The sequence below is a fragment of the Lactuca serriola genome, chromosome 4 (genome assembly GCF_051521515.1).
Source record: "Lactuca serriola cultivar US96UC23 chromosome 4, Lser_US96UC23_V15, whole genome shotgun sequence".
Classification (NCBI taxonomy): Eukaryota; Viridiplantae; Streptophyta; class Magnoliopsida; order Asterales; family Asteraceae; genus Lactuca; species Lactuca serriola.
In genome coordinates this window covers 111,913,447-111,921,040 of record NC_136411.1, presented here as the reverse complement: position 1 = coordinate 111,921,040, position 7,594 = coordinate 111,913,447, and the positions used below count along the sequence as shown (strand labels likewise).

The 7,594-nt window shown below is 29.4% G+C and overlaps 1 long non-coding RNA gene across 2 annotated transcripts; it reads right to left on the bottom strand.

Moving 5' to 3' along the window:
- Positions 1 to 617: 617 nt before the first annotated feature.
- Positions 618 to 5,272, bottom strand: LOC145100305 (uncharacterized). Of its 2 annotated transcripts, XR_013704962.1 has the most exons (7): positions 5,170 to 5,272; positions 3,086 to 3,514; positions 2,798 to 2,865; positions 2,454 to 2,548; positions 2,233 to 2,287; positions 1,852 to 2,103; positions 618 to 1,716 (listed from the first exon to the last, which is right to left on the bottom strand). It is a non-coding gene; the product is annotated as an uncharacterized LOC145100305 (long non-coding RNA). The 2 variants fall into 2 exon arrangements; XR_013704961.1 differs by lacking the exon at positions 5,170 to 5,272 and having other exon boundaries at positions 3,086 to 3,838.
- Positions 5,273 to 7,594: the final 2,322 nt, after the last annotated feature.

The following is a 7,594-nucleotide window of genomic DNA, read 5'->3' as shown; positions in this document are numbered from 1 at the left end:
TTAACTTTTTACGTAGGTGGGAGGGTGGTTGCCGAATGTTTAGGGTTACAAAAGAGAAATGTTAGAGTAGATATTACCTAGAAGGTGGAAACATATTTGGTAGACGGTGGTCTCACCTTGAGTGGTTCCGATTGTTTGACGGTAGCATTGAGAAAAGGTATATGCAATGTTTTTGATTAAAATTAAAAATATATTATTGTTCTGATTAATCCATCACATTTTAAAATTGTTCTATGCTTGTAAAATTTTTTTTTTTAGAGTTAATAGAAATATCAAAAACTATGGTTTAAGAAGTAATTACATAAATTCTCTAATATGCTTATACAGTAATATTTTTTTCTAACCTATTGGTTTCTCAAATCAATAATATGCTATTTATCAATTGTTATTGTGTTTGGTCATTTGATCTAGTTATATAATTTTCCATTTTTTATATTTCTATATCCATATGATCATCGAGTTATATCATTTTCCATGTTTTATATTTCCATATGCTCATTTAATAATGGTTCGCTATGAAGCTTCATTCTTTGGTTGTGCTTAAGTTAAATGTTATCATGCACATAGAAAAATATATTATATATTAATATCACTAAGTTTTTACAAACAATGTTTAACAATTAGATTATGCAACAAACACTTAAAGGCGTGGGTATCCCCTGCTCTTACTTTATCGCCCCAAAAAGTAATAAGAACAATGAAATTTATAATCTGTAAACCCTTCATATAATTTTGCATGTAATGAATATGCACAATTTGCATTGATTTGTAGCCTTCCTATATTAACATAAACAACATTATTTATTTATTTTCAAACTTCTCCTTAAAACATATTTTATTAAATATAACGAAAATGAGTAAGGTTTTTTAGAACAACAATTTTTTAAAACATGTAAAAACAAACCCCAAGGGCAAAATGGTCAAGAGACATGCCAAATATATTGTAATCCATTATCTACCCATTGAAATATGTGAGGCTCATCAAACCAAAAAATCCAATAAAAGTAAAGCAGCAACACCTAGAAAAAAGGTTCAGGAACTCAACAAACCAGAACCAAGGGCAAAATGGTCAGAACCCAAAATCGATACAATCAAAGCATACCAACTTTTTTCCTCCTTTTTGAACATGAGATAGAAACCCAAAAAGTGTTGCATATACCTGTGAACAATTTCGAAGTCAAAGACAAGTTTCGAAACTATTTGCCATATTAAAAATTTGAAATACCCTTGGAAGTTGACACAAGCATTAACTCAAATGACTTGAACTGTTAAAGGTTTATAATCTAACTTGTTTTGCACAAACTGAAGAGAGATCCCTTACAACCTAACTTTTAGAAGCCATTTGGTTTGTAACATATAGTACACCTAATAAAGCCTCCAAATGTTAACTGTGTGATGCCATTAAGTGTCAACTTGGCACTAAACCACCAAACATCCTTGATTTAAGGTAACTTTTCAAGTCAAATGGGATGTAGTCGTTTAAAACACTAAAACAACATTTAACCTATATACACTTTTTATTTTAACACTTGAAAACCATGTAATTATCATGTAGATGCTTTGTACATTGTACTCGTACAAATCAAAAGGAAGTTTTGTTAAAAAAAATCAAGTGGATGTTGTGTATTCTGTACATGTAAAAGACAAAAGAAAAGGAGAAAATGGAGGTTAACATGAATATATTGAAGCTCAACTTCGAGCTGTAAAGAGAAGTACCTAGCAAAATAAATAAATTTAACCATATCAATATTGTTTAACAAAAAAAAATTTAAAGGATTGCTCGTAACATTTTAATTTTCAAAAAGAGATCACAGAAAACATCAGAATCAGGTAAAAAACTCACAAACTGACCTGTGTTGAGAGAAAATGTAGATATGGTGAGAGTAGTGGCATAGATATAGGGTTTATTCTATTAAATGTTTGGTGAAGATGGTGAAAATGAGGTAACATAAACACCCTAAAAATGCCATCTGCCATTGAAATTTCAACCAACCACCAACCGAGCATTTCTTGATTCTCAGAGCATTTCTTTGTTAGCCAAAAGTTTGAAACCTCCACCCGAAGAGAAGCAAGCCCAAATTTTTCATTCGTATCAGCTTAACTCTGAACCAAAACAGCAACTCAAAACATGATTATACATATACACACCTACATATATTTTTATGTACTAACTACATAGCATTTACACACACACATAGAAAGAAGAGATATAAAAAGAAAAATATGTTAAACCTGCTTCATCAAAATTTTCTTTGGATGATGGAACTTTCCTTTTGATGCTTGCATTCTGGAGAATAAGTATCAATTAGATATCCAAGTCAACTTATCAGAATTTTATATACCATGTTGCTCTTCAACAGATCTTAATGCAAAAAAAAAATGCATCTTCACCATATCAAAACAGCGTTGTTGCTATAAGAGTAAAGTTGGATCATAAAGGATGAAATAAAAACCTTGTTGAGATGGAAATGTCTTTGTATCTTCTCGATGGATCTAAACTAACTCATCACCCACTGATTGATATCCTTTTCTCAGCTAAATCTTTGACCTGTAGGAAAACCATACATTAATCACAAAATCGCAAACCTATTCTTGATCTTCAAAATTGATGTATAATGAGCTAAAGGTTCAGATGGCCAGAATCTGAATGTGCTTTCTTGCTCTAACTCTGAGTTTTGTCAAAGAAATAATATAAGATGCAAAAAAAAAAATACACAAAGAGAAGATGATAACAAACACATTAAGGGTTTAATAACACATATCTAGTATATTCATACAAAGATATGAAATATCTTACCAGAATAGGGGCGTTTGGTGGTCATGGTCAGGGAACAAAGGAGCTCTAGGAGTTTCTTGTTCAAGTTTCTTTAATCCAGCCATACATATACGAAATCAGCCAAAAACCCAATAAAATTAGATATTTGTGTAAGAAAAAATAAAAATAATAAAGATTAAACATCCAAGATGCGCATTTCTTGTTCAGACTCCATCAATTCAGCCAAAATAGAATTTGATTAATTAGAACAATATCAAATCCTAATCATATAGGAGAAAATATTTAAAAAGAATAAGATATCGATCTCACTCATATAGTTAGTGGTGATGACAGACCTGCTTTCTTCTCCCTCAACCTTGTGTCTCTAGATTTACAAAAAGAAAAAGGTTCTCTTGAAAATGGGGATTAGGGTTTGACGGTGAGAGAAGGTGACGACTGTAACAGACGGTGGTAATGACGGTGCCGACTTCATATATTAGAAAGATATTTAATCGATCAAATCGATGGTGGTGAGGGAGACGAGTGTTTGTAGTGATGGAGTTCACCTGTTAGGGAAAAGAGAAGAAGAATGAGTGTGGTGGAAATGATGGTTGATTTAATTGACGATGGAGATGTAGGGATGGCAGGAGAGAATGTGTTTATCATTTAAGGAAGGGTCAACGAAGATGCAGGTGGTCGTAGGTGGTAACCGATGATGGTGGTCTCGATCATGACGTCGGAATTGCCTGTAGGTGGTAACTGGTAACAAGTTGAATTGGATGAAATATGTTATATAAAGTGGATATGTTGACTGATTCTGTTGGCATGAGAAATAATCGTTCAACTTTGAGCTCATTCAACAACAGTAGAACAAGATAAAAGAGATAAAAAGCTATAATTAAGGACTTGAATTTGAATATGCTTATAACTTTGTTTGACTTTTTCAAATCTTGACTAACCGGAAGATAGATGTAAGCTAATAAACCACAGTCATTCTTATCTTTAAGATGTTGACCAAAATAAGATTTATGATTTGATAATGCATAAAATGATTGTAAATAGCCCAATACGGTTTGTACCTCTTAAAATTCAGCATTTGACTAAATTTGCATAATAAGTAATAAAGATATATATATATATATATATATATATATATATATATATATATATATATATAATCTTATATTATATATAAAGCATATAAGTCACATCTTAAATTTTAAAAGGTATAAGATACAAAGTTTTTGTATAAATTAATTATGCATAAAAAATCATTAATACTTGCCAAAATTCTAAAGACTTTAATTAAGGAAGGTTACTATGATATTTAATTTTGAGCAAAATGACAATTTTAAAATATTAAATTCATCTACATAAATTAATTTTTATTTTTTAAATTAGACGCCGATAATAACTGGTTTATATAAAATGTATAAACATGCAATATAAATATATGTTTTAAACATAAATATTTTATTACAAAATAATAAATAATAAAATATAATAAATATTTCCCCGTAAAAAAACAATTCGCTAAAAAATATATTTATTGCCCCTGCTTTGTGCGAGTTTCATTTGAGACCATGTTAATTTTGTAAGACATTGGGACGCGATCCTAGCCACTCATCTTAGAGATAAAAAACAAAAAAATATATATAATTTGCAAAATAAAAGGGAAAATCCAAAAAAAATTTAAATAATATTTTCGTTATTTAATTTATCCGAAAAAATCACCATTTTCTTCGAAATATGAGTGAAATATTGTAATAGAATATTATACTGTAAATAATCAAATTGAATTTTTAGAATGTTAGAATATTCTAATAAAATTGGTAAATATGTTAAAAAAAAACTCTAATATTCTACTTGAATATTTAACATTCAAAAAATTCTATTTGAATATTTACAGTATAATATTCTATTAGATTATTTCACGTATATTTTGAAAAAAAAAAACGCTAATTTTTTTTTGGATAAAATAAATGACGAAAATAATATTAAAAAAAAATAAAAAATTTTCATTTATTTTGCATTTTAAAAATATTCTTTTGATCTCCAAAATGAATGGCTAGGATTGTATCCCCATATCTCACAAAATATGATGGTCTCACATTAACCTAACTATATATATATATATATATATATATATATATATATATATATATATATATATATATATATATATATATATATGTATGCAGAATTAAAAAAAAAATGAATTGGGCTTGAATAATATGATTAGCTTGATCGTTTAAATTTAAAATTATTTTAACAAAAATCTCAAATCTTGTAGAGTTAATTGTTATAATAATTCGAAATGAAATAATCATAGTAAATAACCAAAATATTTGTATGAGAAAATGAATTCAAGAGTATAATGAGAATAATTGAATAAAGTACTCTTTAAATAGGACCTTCTTTGATTAGACTTGAAGTATAATCAGTAAAAGCATTTTGAGAAATGATGATCTGAAAATCTAGAGACTTTGAATATCTTCTAGACATAAACCATACATCTGAGAGAGTAAAATTTTTCTGAATGCTTGAAACTAAAAACTTCAACTCAATTTATAGAAGATCTTTGCTCTTGATCTTGGTAACCGGATGTTTACCGAATCTTTTCTTGAATAGTTTTTCTTTGACAAGTTCATGAGTGGTTGGAATAAAATTTATTCTTTTGATAATGTTCTTGTCTTCTTGCCATAATGGTTGTCAATTCATTCTTCTTTTCACAATGTGTTTGTCTTCTTGTTATAATGGTTATCAATCTTCATAATGGTTGTCAATTCTTCAATTATATTGCTGACACCTTTTTAATTATCAAGTTTAAATTCTTGAGGCCAATAATGATAACAACCCTGCAATATATATATATATATATATATATATATATATATATATATATATATATATATATATATATATATATATATATACACACACACACACACACACACACAAAAGCAATTTTGATAAAAGTGTTTACACATGCATTGTATACACACATAATGTTTATTACACAATACCCCACCTTTTGAGAAACTAGATATCTTGAAAAACATTGAAACAAAATACCCTACATTGAAGGTATACACCAAAATAAGATTTTGAATATTTTCATGTTCGTATGGATCATCAAATGGGTCTTAAGCATCTTGAAGTAACTGAGTTCTTGGAGTAGATTCATTTGATTATGTATGGGGTCTACGAATATCTTGTAATAAACATTGAAGGTCTTATTGTGATGAACCGGCAACATTAAGAATTCTAGCTACTAGTTGAGGATCAGAGAGAGGGCGTTCTGGATTTGTTGTGTTTTTGCTTTTGTAGAATGATGGATTTCTTGATAATATTTGATCACCTTCGTTGACTTAGCTTGAGGACGTTGGAACTTTTCCCACCATTTTATTCTATATTGGTAGTTAAGCCATGGAGGAGAAATATCTTTTGCTTCTTAATAATTATATGTCCATGACATAATCCATGGAATTTTGAATAACATTGAAATGGTAATAGATATTCAAATTCAGGGATAGGTTGAATAAATAACTCTTTGAATTTGAGAAATCCATTCAAAACTGCTAGATTAGGTGTCTAAGCCCATAAGTATAATTGGTATGTACTTGATTTGATAGTAACATGGTCCTTTTGGGTTGCCTTCACTCATGCAACTTGATAGGATGACTTTTGGAGAGAAAGGTTGAATTTATTATTTGGAATAATAAATTGGAATAATTGATTCATTAATGTGTTATGAAAATAATATATTAATTAGAAATCATATTATTGATTAGTATTTGATTAGAAATTAATTTTGTGATTAAAGGAACTGATTAATAATGGAACGACTATTTTGCAAATCATTGATAGTTGTAAACTAGGCTCATGGACCCCTTGGATAGGAGTGGACGAAAACTATAGGGAGGCCCTATAGATTTTCGTCTAATGGCTTCTAAAGGAGGGGTCTGTGGATTGCTTAGTCCCTATGCAGGAAATTAGGGTTTCCACTTGAAAACCCTAGCAACCACAAGTATTTAAGGAGGGTTACTCCTTGAATTTTCGACCACTAGAAGCTAACCCTAGCATAGCCGAAAATCATAGAATGCCTCCTCCTCTCTGCTTTCATTGTATTTCATTGGGTGTTTGTGAGCCATCAGAGGTGCAACATTTGGGTCACTAAGCTTTCAAGAGTCAAGGATCTTCAAGATTTTCTTGTTATTACTACATAACAAGTAAGGTAATCTTCTAACCCTAATTTATACATGAATTTCGCTTTGTATGCTAGTTTCTAGGGTTATTGATTTGGTATTCAATTTGCATGTCAAATTAGTAAAAAACTTAGATCCAATGCAATTAGGCTTACATGATCACACTGGATTGTAGATATGCTCATAACCCAACAGTGGTATCAGAGCCTAGGCTGTTTTTCAATTCAATTTAATGCTATAGTGAACTATCCAAAGAAGAAGCAAACCGTTTTTTATGTTTGTTCCAAGAACTCAACGAGTTTACCGCCCTGAACTCGACGAGTTGACTCATCAGATCCCTGATTTTTCGATTTCGATATCTTTGTTTCATTAGGATAATTGCCTTAATTTGTTTTTAATGCCTAAAACTGAATTTTCTGAAAGGTAATATGATATCCTTATCATAATTAAAGGATTTGATTAAATTTGGATAATGATAAGATTATTTTCCTACTTAAAATTTAATCTAGTATTCTGAAAGGTCTTAAAATACACCCTTTTGTTTTTATAATTTAAATTTGAAATTAAAAGTTCAATTTTGGACATTTAAATGGAAAACCCTAGAAGATATCCTTATGGATTTTATCAATAA